The sequence below is a fragment of the Chlorocebus sabaeus genome, chromosome 8 (assembly GCF_047675955.1).
Source record: "Chlorocebus sabaeus isolate Y175 chromosome 8, mChlSab1.0.hap1, whole genome shotgun sequence".
NCBI classification, from domain to species: Eukaryota; Metazoa; Chordata; class Mammalia; order Primates; family Cercopithecidae; genus Chlorocebus; species Chlorocebus sabaeus.
Window position 1 is genome coordinate 89,189,145 of NC_132911.1, and position 12,279 is coordinate 89,201,423.

The window sequence follows — 12,279 nt, forward strand, 5'->3', positions numbered from 1 at the left end:
TGCTTGCCAGTGTATGTTTATTCAAACTTTTATGTTCTTTCTGAAGATCCACTTGTTAAAAACACCTAAAAATGCTGGTATAAAATGCCCATAAAGTGTAAGAGCAAAACAAATACAAAACCATTGGACTTTGTATAAGGCCAGAGTTATTCACAAATACTGAGGCAAATAAGTTGGGTATAATTATTTGGTTCTTTGAATGTGAAGCTATTGATGTATATACAGAAGGCAAAGAAATAGATGTAACAGAACGACATTATAGTGTTTTATGGAAACTGGTAGGTCTCACTTTTATTTTGAAGTGGCAAAATAACATAGTTATTCAGGCAAGAGCAGAGATCTAAGTGAGGAGGCCTCGGTTTTTGGTTTTCCTCTCCCACCAACCAACAGTGTGACCTTGGAAAAATTACTTCATTTCTCTGTGCCTCCCTTTCCCATATGCATGTAAACGGTCATTATACCCACTTCAGAGAACATTGATTATCTGCTTAGCATCCCTTTCTGGATAACCATTCTTCTCTGATCAAGTGGTCCTGGCTGGGCTGATAGCTACAGTCCTCCTCTAAGGATTTTCCAGCTAGAGCTGATGGGAAATGCTGTCTCTTGCATTTGGTGTCTTTGTGCTGGGATGATGTAAAATGGAGGCTACTAGTGGCCATCTCCTCCAGCAACTTGGAAGAAGTCTTCCTACAATGAGAGCAACACACACAAGAAGACAGGACTGAACAGAGCAGAGGACTCTAATGCGATCATTTGAGTCCTTGGATTCAGCCATAGATGGAAGAAAGATCCATCCCTCTATTTCTCAAGTACCTGAACTAAAATATTACCTTCTTTGAGCTTAAACTACTTTGGGTTGTTTTTGTTTTGTTTTATTTTTTAGTCACTTTTACCTGAAAGAGTCTTGACTCCACTGTCTTACCTACTTCACAGAATTGTTGTGCATAGTTAGTGAAATATAAAACCTGAAAGCATAAAGTATTACTAAAACAAAAGAAAGGATCATGTTAATTTTCTAAGAGCCATATTTACCCATGTTCCAAATGAACCATACATAAAGAAAATAGCTTAAAGATTTTTCATCTTTAAAAATATACGCAAAAATTAAATTTCCAGTTTTTCTAACAATCTTAAAGATTAATAAAATCATAAATAGAAAAATAATCTTTCAGAAACCTTACTTTTCCGGGGATAGACTCGGCAATGCCGAGTTCTTTATGCAGACCTGAACCTCATATAATTGTCTTGGAAGCAATTCAACAAGTAAACAAAGATAATTAAGGAGAAGAAGAAAATGAGAACACCACATAAAATTACAAACCATCTATAACAAAACTCATAGTCCTCTAAGGGAACAGAGCCAGCCTTGTATATATGGTACTCCATAATAAATTTGTCTCACTTATTCAACCTCCATCTCTTCTCTCCACCACACAGTTTCATTAACTCAAAATAGTTTGGACACCTAGGCTCTGTGGGTGCTCAAAGGAAGTACGTAACACATTTCTATCTCTCAGGGCACAATCGTCTGGATTGTAAATGCACAGGGAACAATGATTCTTGACAAAGTGATAAGAACTATGATAAATGCACAAAATATGCTATTTATGAGTGGAGATAATTCTGAATTCTGGAAATATTCATGTTAAAGCTCTCATTTGATTGTCTCAGAGCAACAATAGGCAGACTTCAGCCCAAAGGCCAGATCCAGCCCACTACTTATTTTTGTATAGCCTGGGAGCTAAGAATGAAGTTACATCTTAAGATGGGGAGGAACTCAACATAAGAATGATACATAGTGACACATGCATATTCTTTTAAATTCATGTTTCAGTGTCCACAAAAAGTCATTGCAGCACAGCCATGCTCATTTGTTTACATCTTATCTGGCTGCTGTCATGCTATAACAGTAATGCTGAGTACTTGCGACAGAAACCGCATAGCCTGCAAAGCCTGAAACATTTATAACCTGGTCCTTTACCAATTTAATTTTTTTTTTTTTTTTTTTTTTTTTGGAGACAGTTTTGCTCTTTTTGCCCAGGCTGGAGTGCAGTGGCACAGTCTCAGCTCACCACAACCTCTGCCTCCTGGCTTCAAGCGATTCTCCTGCCTCAGCCTCCTGAGTAGCTGGGATTACAGGCATGCACCACCATGCTCGCTAATTTTGTATTTTTAGTAGAGATGGGGTTTCTCCATGTTGATCAGGCTGGTCTCAAACTCCCCACCTCAGGTGATCCACCAGCCTCAGCCTCCCAAAGTTCTGGGATTACAGGCGTGAGTCACCACGCCCAGCCCTGATTTTTTTTTTTTTTTCTTTTTTAACAGGGTCTCACTCTGTTGCCTGTGCTGGAGTGCAATGGCGTGAACACTGCTCACGGCAGCCTCCACTTCCCAGACTCAAGCGATCCTCCCACCTGAACCCCCCAAGTAGCTGGGACTACAGGTGCACACCACCATGCTTGGCTAATTTTTGTATTTTTTGCAGAGACATGGTTTCGCCATGTTGCCCAGGCTGGCCTTGCATTCCTAAGCTCATGTGATCCACCCTCCTTGGCATCCCAGATTCTGCGGTTACAGGTGTAAGCCACTGCACCCAGTCACCAATATAAAACTTTAAAACATTGCCAATCCCTATATTAGAGTTGAGCAGCATGGTGGTATTATTCAGAATATTGCTGAATACACAGGCAGCTTAAAAGAATTTTTCCTCCCAGCATTTCAAGAAGGTAGAAAAACCTTAATGTCATGAGTTTGGGTTCCTTTTCATCTGATGGTTATCAATAATTCTCATTCTTCTGGGCTAAAAATGGAAGCTCCCAGTTATGTAGAAGATATTTCCACCTGGATCTGTCTTAGAAAGTGGAAACAGGAAATGGCTTAATCCTAGAGGAGAAGATAAGACTGGAGAAATGATTGGGGAAAGGGCGGTTAAGGGCTTTCTGCAAGTGCATGAGACTATCCCTGTGGCACCCCCTACCACAGCCCTAGGAACAGTAGCATAAGATCCTTGCACCAATAAATGTCACAGAAGGGATGGAGCTTTCTGCCTTTAAATGTAACCTGGACTTTGGCATTGAGCAACTCAGCAGCCACTGTGATGAATTGAAGACCAGAGAAAGTTTCCTATTTTCTGGGCATCAGGTAAGCCACCACTTCCATATATTTGAGACTGAGATCACATTTTTATGCCAAACTAAGAAGGAAAAGTCAGAGTCAGATTTAATTTTATCTAAAATTTTAAGTTTTATGATGTTTCTAACACACTTATACTCAAGTATTGAAGTGTTTTGATGATCCTCTTTTTGGAGACAGGGTCTTGCTCTGTCACACAGGCTTACTGCAACCTCTGCTTCCTGGGCTCAGGCGATCCTCCCGCCCCTCCTCCTGAGTAGTTCGGATTATAGGTGCATGCCACCATGCCCAGCTAATTTTATTTTTTGTAGAGATGAGGTCTTATTCTGTTGCTCAGGCTGTCCTGGAACTCCTAGGCTCAAGCAATCCTCCTGCCTTCATCTCCCAAAGTGCTGGGATTACAAGCGCAAATCATCATACCCTACCATGAAGTTTCTTAAACTCAAGCATTTTAACTGGCAAAAATGGAGCTGTAAGGCCTTGTAGATATACATACATATGGCCGGGCGTGGTGGCTCATGCCTGTAATCCCAGCATCTTGGGAGGCCAAGGCCGAGGCGGGTGGATCACCTGAGGTCAGGAGTTTAAGACCAGCCTGACCAACATGGAGAAACCCCATCTCTACTAAAAGTACAAAATTAGCCAGGCATGGTGGCACATGCCTGTAATCCCAGCTACTCGGGAGGTTGAGGCAGAATAATTGCTGGAACTCGGGAGGCAGAGGCTGCGGTGAGCTGAGATCATGCCATTACACACCAGCCTGGGCAACAAGAGCAAAACTCTGTCTCAAAAAATAAATAAATAAATAAAAATTTAAAAGATACATATACATATATCTGTATACATACACATATACATACAGCATAACATGAGCAAGCCCTAGACCCAGAGATGGACATGCTATGATTGTGAGAAAGGTCTAATATGGGCAGAGGATGGGGTTGTGGAGATACTGTTGAAGATGAGACTGGTAAGATAAACTAATGAAGGGCTTTAACAACCAGGAAGGGTTCATTTCACTTTGGTATTTTAAAATACTTTAGTATTTCCAAAAAATAAGGATATTCTCCCTCATCATCACAGTACAGCCATCAAAACTCAAAAAATGGATACTGACATATTACTGCTGTCTAATCCATAATTGTCATTCAGATTCCATCAGTTATCCTAATAACATCTTTTATTGCAAAAGAATCCTATTCAGGATAAAGTGTTCATCAAGTTGTCATGTCTCTTTAGGTACCTCTTACCTGAATAGAACCTCAATATTTCCTTGGCTTTCCTGGCTTGATGCTTTTGAAAATAACCATTCAATCATTTTTTTGAGATGTTCTAGAATGTTTCTTTTTCTATTGTTTTCTCATGATTAGATTTAGTGTATACTGTTTTGGGTGATGGGGGAGAAAGAGAGACAAAAATACCAGAAAAGTAGTGCTGTGGTCTTTCATTACATCCTATTACTTGGTACATGATTTTATTTGTCCCTTTACAGGGAAATGTGAATTTTGATCACTTTGTTAAGACAGTATCTATCAGGTTTCTCTCCCATGAAATTGTCCCTTCTCAGGCCAGGCGCAGTGGCTCACACCTGTAATACTAGCACTTTGTAAGGCCAAGGCAGGTGGATCACCTGAGGTCGAGAGTTCGAGACCAGCCTGGCTAACATGGTGAAACCCCATCTCTACTAAAAACAATACAAAAATTAGCCAGGCATGGTGGTGCGTGCCTTAGTCCCCGATACTCAGGAGGCTGAGGCAGGAGAATCACTTGAACCCAGGAGGCAGAGGTTACAGTGAGCAGAGATCACACCACTGCACTCTAGCCTGGGCAACAAAAGCAAGACTCCATTTCCAAAAAAAAAAAAAAAAACCAAGAAAACCAAAAACTTATCCCTTTTTTAATCAGTAAGTATTTTTTTAAGGAGACAATTTAAACTATGTGAATATCCCATTATTCATCAAACTTTTGTCTTTGGTACACATTGATGTTTCTTGGCTGAATTGTTACTATGATGATTGCCAAATTTTAATTTTTGTATTTCCATCTTTTCTGCAGTCATCAGTTGACATTTTATTGCTAGTAAAAGCTTTCTCCTCCACTTATGTATTTATTGAGATCAGTATGAGCTCACAGGTTGCTATCTTATTCAACAGATTGTAGTCTTTTTTTTTTTTTTTTTTTTTTTTTGAGACAGAGTTTACCTCTATCACCTAGGCTGGAATGCAGTGGCTCAATCCCTGCTTACTGCAATCTCTGCCTCCCAGGCTCAAACGATTCTCTTGCCTCAGCCTCCCGAGTAGCTGGGACTATAGGCATGTGCCACCATGCCTGCTAATTTTTGTGTTTTTAGCAGAGACAGGGGTTCACCATATTGGCCAGTTTGGTCTCAAACTCCTGACCTCAAGTGATCTGCCCACCTCAGCCTCCCAAAGTGCTGGGATTACAGAGGTGAGCCACCACGCCTGGCCTCAGACTATAGTCTTTTATTATAATTTATTTTGGTGTTCACATTTGGACAGTGTGGACCCACATGTGGACCCAGATTTGGACAGTGAGTGCTCCTTCACCTGCCCCACTATTTTGGTCCATCGCTACGCTTCTTTGACCACTTCCTTACTTTCTGGCACAACAAAGCATTCCAGGTTCATTTTGGACCTATGCCTTGCCAATCTTAGAATCATTTCTCCACAGAGCCCTGGTTCTTTTAGGTGACGAATGATACTTAGAAACCAAGATCTGGGGCCAGGTGTGGTGGCTCATGCCTGCAATCCCAGCACTTTTTGGGAGGCCAAGCCAGGTGTATTGCTTGAGGCCAGGAGTTCAAGACCAGCCTGGCCAACATGGCAAAACCCTAAAAACATTAAAATTAGTCAGGTGTGGTGGTGCACACTTGTAATCCCAGCTACTTGGGAAGCTGAGGCATGAGAATCACTTGAACCCAGGAAGCGGAGGTTGCAGTGAACAGAGATCACACCACTGCACTCCAGCATGAATGAGAGAGTGAGACTCAGTCTCGAAAAAAAAAAAAAAAAAAAAAAGACAAGAAAAGAACCCAAAATCTGGGCCAGGTATAGTGGTTCACGTCTGTAATCCCAGCACTTTGGGAGGCCAAGGTGGGCGGATCATCTGAGGTTTGGAGTTCAAGACCAGCCTGGCCAACATGGTGAAACGCTGTCTCTACTAAAATACAAAAAAAAGTTAGCTGGGCGTGGTGGCAGGTGCCTGTAATCCTAGCTGTTCGGGAGGCTGAGGCAGGAGAATCACTTAAACCTGGGAGGCAGAGGTTGCAGTGAGCTGAGATCGTGCCATTGCACTCCAGCCTGGGCAACAGGAGTGAAACTTCATCTCAAAAAAAAAAAAAAGAAGAAATAAAGAAAAGAAACCAAGATCTGGGAAGTTGATGCTTCCATGTCTTTGCAGTGAGCATGGCTAGGAAATACATGCATGTATGTACATACTATTTGTCTATCTACCTATCAATATTCACACACCAACTGTATTTCTATGTGTACACACCATGAGTTCATGCTGATATCTCTAATTTCATTTGAATACTACAGGTTTTAGTTTTCTACCTTTCCATGTTTGTCATTTTTTCCTGGCTCCCTGATTTGAAATATATGTACCCATTTGGTTCATCTTTCTGTATGTAACCAGTCTTCTTACACTGTTGCCACCTACTTCCCCTACCTCCACACCATGCAAGTGTCCTCCACACCCCCATGGACTCTCATCATCCACTTGGGCTGCTGCCATCTTCATGTGCTGCCACCTGAATAGGTGGTTTCCCCATCCTGTTGAGGCTCTGACTTTCTGTGGGCTGATGCCATCTCTCTCCTCCTTATAAGACCTAATGTCTTTTAGACTGAAGAAGGAAGGAAGGAAGGAAGGAAGGAAGGAATGAAGGAAGGAAGGAAGGAAGGAAGGAAGGAAGGAAGGAAAAAGAAATCTACATTTCTTATGAGGAACCAATCAGACGAACATTTTCATGATTGATTGTGGAAATGGGGAATCTTTTTTTAACCCCCTAATGACAGGAGCATTTATTTCTAGACTATAAATGAAAATTTATAACACGGCCTATATAAGAAAATGCAGCAGAATAAACAGGATCCACCACCTTTCTATCTAGGTCAAATTCCTGGAAATATCTGGAGGGTAAGAACCAGTTAATGAAAAGAGATGTTAATGCTTTGCACTGAAGGAAAAGTGACTCCCATCAGTAGATTACTATGAAGCTGCAAGAGGTGAGTCACAGGCTTTAGCTTTTCATGGTATGGTTTCTGTATTCAAATACCATGTTACTTTTATGCATGCTTTTCTCTCGTGCTCTTTTCAGGGCCCAGAAAAAAAAAGTCACCTTGGATTTCCATTCATGAACACATACTTCCGTGACATAGGAGGTGTGAAAGAAGCATTTGCTGAATGAAATAAAACTTCCTGAAATGTAAAAAGTAGGCAAGGGTTTGTAGCCATACACTAAAAATGATTGTAAAGCACTATCACTGTTAGCACGGCCAAGATATACCTAGAAGAACACTTTTTTTCTTCTTGTAGGACTGCGTCTTGGATGTGACAGGTGCTCCACAAATGTCCTATTAATTTAATTAAGCAAATTTGATTTAGAATCATCTCCTGGCCAAATGCCTAGGGATCTTGAACCTGAACTAATTACAGTCACAAAGAAGGACTTGCATTTGAAATATTCGAGGGTTAAGAATGGTCAAATACACATCACAAAGACAATAAAAATATTCCAAGGGCATGCCTCGTCCTTTTTCACTATGATACTTGGTTAAAATGTGAGTAATGGTTAAAAATTAGAGGAACTGTGAAATATTTAGCAGGTGCATATTTAAGAGTCAGAAAGTTGGCAAAGGCAAAGAAGGCAGTGTGCTATTAAATTTAAAAAAATGAAAGGATGCAGTGCTTTGTAATTATCAAGTTTGATAATGTAAACTCTCAGCTAAGTCTCAACTATGATTTTGTGTTTCAGTTGAAAGTGTTATTTTCAGAGTTTACATAAACCAAAGCAGACAGTCAAAAACTGAGAGAATACTGGAAAGAGGAGAAGGAGTGGGTCTTGCAGATATCTAGGGGGAGGGTGCTCTAGGCAGAAAGGCCAAGAGCCAGAGAGAGCCTGGCATGATTAATGAACAGAGAGCAGCACGGCTGAAGGTGGTTACATAGAGTTCTGCAGGTCATTGCAAGTACTTTGCTTTCATTAATTAATTCATTCTTTCTTTTTTTATTTTATTTTATTTTATTTTATTTTATTTTATTTTATTTGAGATGGAGTCTCACTCTGTCACCCAGGCTGGAGTGCAGTGGCGCGATCTAGGCTCACTGCAATCTCCACCTCCCAGGTTCAAGTGATTCTCCTGCCTCAGCCTCCTGTGTAGCTGGGACTACAGGCATGCACCACCACGTCCCACTAACTTTTGTATTTTTAGTAGAGACAGACTTTCTTCATGTTGTCCAGGCTGGTCTCGAACTCCTGACCTCAGGTGATCCACCTTCCTTGGCCTCCCAAAGTGCTGGGATTACAGGTGTGAGCCACTGCACCCAGCTTTTTTGATGTATTTCTTTACAATCTTTTTTTCTAGGCATACATACTATATTGCTTATTAAAATTAAAATTTCTGTGCAGATACAATTTTATAATCTATGTATCTATATATACACATTAATAAGTAGTTTGGAAATACGGTATTTAATGTCTTTCAAAAATTGTATCGTTTTGATATACATAAGGTGTTTCGACCCTTTTCTTATCATTATCACTTCTGTTGTTTCTAGATCTTTTTTCTGTTACAAATACAATGTAATTAACATCCTTTTGCATAATCTTTCACAGAATCTCTTAATATTTTCTCAGGCAGCATGTTTATCAATAGGATCTAAAGTTATGAATACACTTAAAATTCTTGATTTAAATTACCAATTTTTCTCCAAAAGATCATATATTCTACTTTTCTACCAATAGTGTATGAGCATTCCTGTTTCGCCATATTCTCATTAACACAAATTGTTTATACGTTTTTGGTGGTTTTTTTTTTGTTTTTTTGTTTTTTTGTTTTTTGAGATGGAGTCTTGCTCTGTCACCCAGTCTGCACTGCAGTGGTACAATTTCAGCCTACTGCAACCTCCGCCTCCCGGGTTCAAGCTATTCTCCTGCCTCAGTCTCCCGAGTAACTGGGACTACAGGCACGTACCAGCACACACAGCTAATTTTTGTATTTTTAGTAGAGATGGGGTTTCACCTTGTTGGCCAGGCAGGCTGGTCTCGAATGCCTGACCTCAGGTAATCCACTTGGCTCGACCTCCCAAGGTGCTGGGATTACAGACGTGAATAACCGCGCTTGGCCACTCTTTTTTTCTTTTTTTCTTTTTTTTTTTGAGACAGGATCTTGCTCGTTTTGTTGCCCAGGCTGGAGTAAGATCACTGGTGAGATCACTGCTTACTGAAGCCTCCATCTCCTGGGCTCAAGCGATCCTCGTGCCTCAGTGAGTAGCTGGGGCCACAAGATTGTACCATCACACTCAACTAATTTTTGTTTTTTCTTTCTTTTTTTGGTGAGACAGGGTTTCACCATGTTGCCCAGGCTGTTGTCAAATTCCTAGGCTCAAGTGATCCACCTGCCTCGGCCTCCCAAAGTGCTGGGATTACGTGCCCAGCCCGATACTTTTTTAGAAGCAGAAAAAATTTGATTAGGAAGAAAGGGCGAACAGATTGTTTTAAAATTATACATCTTTTGAATTTTGTTTTAGGCTTATAGTATAGTGGGGTGTTTTTGTGTGTGTGTGAAATTAACTGATTGCTTAGGAGTTAAAATAGACAAAATTTAGAGGTGAGGAGAAAAAGAGAAAATCAGAAATTAATGTGACTATGAAGTTTCTGGTTTGTGCATCTGGTGGATGGTGGTACCATTGGATGAGATAGAAATGTGACAGGGAAATTGGGACAGGGAAAAAGTATATAATTCCATGTGAACAATTTAAGTTGAAGTCACTGGATATAATTCAGTAGATCAAGAGCTGTGCCACCAGCATAGTAGCCACTAGCCTCATGTGGCTATGGAGCTCTTGCAATGTGGCTACCCTGAATTGAGATGTGTTGTCAGAATAAAATATACACCAGATTTGGAACTCTTTGTAAGTAAAAAGAAGGTAAATAAGTAAAAAGAAGGTAAAAGATATGATAGTATCAGTTAAGATCCAATCAGGAGACAAATCACACAGTAATTTGAACAGGGAAAGTTTACTGTAAAGAATTATTAAGTATAATGGGGCAACTGCAAAGATGTAAAAGAGAACTCTAAAGAATATCCTGAGGCTAAGGAAGTTTCTACTGAGGGACAAACTTGGATGCCAGCCTCCACTCCAAAGGGATTCAGATCACTGGAGAAGATACGGTTGCAACCCAGTGGATGACAGAGAATTTTGCTGGGTTGTCCAGGTCTGAGCTGGTCCACAGTTACTAGACAAGCAAGAAACAGGGTACAGGTGGGCTAAGACTGGTGTGCAAGAATGCAGGTGTGCAGAGGGACTCAAAGCATTGGGAACAACTCTGGCTGACAGATGCATAGCCTAGAGTGCACGGTGTCCGTGTGAGGAGGCCATGGGGAACACTCTTTGGGGTGCAGGCAGACTAAGGCTGGTGGGCAGGTATGCAGAGGGAGTTGGGGCATCTGCTTGCCAATAAGGTGGCATGAGGCATGGAGTATGTGGGGTTTGTTTTGGGAGGGGCAGTGAAGTGGTCACTGGGTTGGGGCTAGGGTTGTCAGCTTGCTGAGAGACTGCATACTCTGGGTGTGCTGCTGGGCCAGAGTGCCTGGATGTCTCTATACATGGCCACATGTGGCTGCCGAGAGCAGCCCAACAGGAGCAAGAATAAAACAAAAAATACAGCATTCAGGAACCAGGAAGACAAGTTCCTTTCTCTGGCAATGACCTTCCACTGAAGAAAGGTGAACATTATGCTTGCTGCAAAAAAGAAATGCTTAAAGCTTCATTATCACAGAGTTAGTAATGCAGGGTAAAATTAGATGTGAAAGACAATAAATTGATAACTGAAACACTCATTTACTTGTTTTTTTTTTTTTTTTTTGAGACGGAGTCTCACTCTTGTCACTCAGGCTGGAGTGCAGTGGCGTGATCTCGGCTCACTGCAACCTTCACCTCCCGGGTTCAAGCGATTCTCCTGCCTCAGCTTCCCAAATAGCTGGGATTAGAGGCACCCACCACCATGCCCAGCCAATTTTTTGTATTTTTAATAGAGACGGAGTTTTGCCATGTTGCCCAGGCTGGTTTCAAACTCCTGAGCTCAGGCAATCCGCCCCCCTCGGCCTCCCAAAGTGCTGGGATTACAGTCGTGAGTTCATTAATTTTTTTTTTATATAGACTAATGTTGAAATGATATTTTGGATGTATTAGGTTAAATAATATATATCATTAAGAATAATTTCACTTTCCTTTTTAGTTTTTAAAGTGTACCTAGTCAAAAATTTAAGTAACATATATGCTTAGCACTTGGAGAGTTCTGGAATAGATGTCTAAGCTAGGTCGATTCCTTCCATAAGAACTGACGGAAGGGCCTAGGAAGAGAGTGTAGAGAGAGGAGAGATTCTAGTAGAAAGCCCCAAACCCCCAAATTTAAAGGTTGGTGTGATGATTAATTATATGTGTCAATTTGGGCCATGAGGTACTCGGATATTTGGTAAAACAGTATTCTGGATGTTTACATGAGGGTGTTTTTGGAGGAGATTAACATTTCGACCAGTAGATGGACTAAGGCAGACTGCCTCCCTAAGGAGCTGGGCCTCATCTAATCAGCTGAAAGCCTGGAGAGAAAAAAAAAAGCAGATCCTCTTCCAAGTAAGGGAAACTCCCTTCTGCCTGATTGTCTTTGGGATACGGCATTGGCTTTTTCCTACTCTAGAATTCAAACTGAAATAATGGCTTTACCTGGGGTCTTAAGCCTGCTGGACTCTGGACTGAAACTCCACCAACATCTCTCCTGGGTCTCTAGCCTCCAGCTTGCCTACTCACTCTGAGGATCTTGGGACTTGTCAGGCTTCATAATGAAGTGAGCCATTTTTAATAATAAATCTCATTTTCTCTCTCAATACATATACATGATTTTGA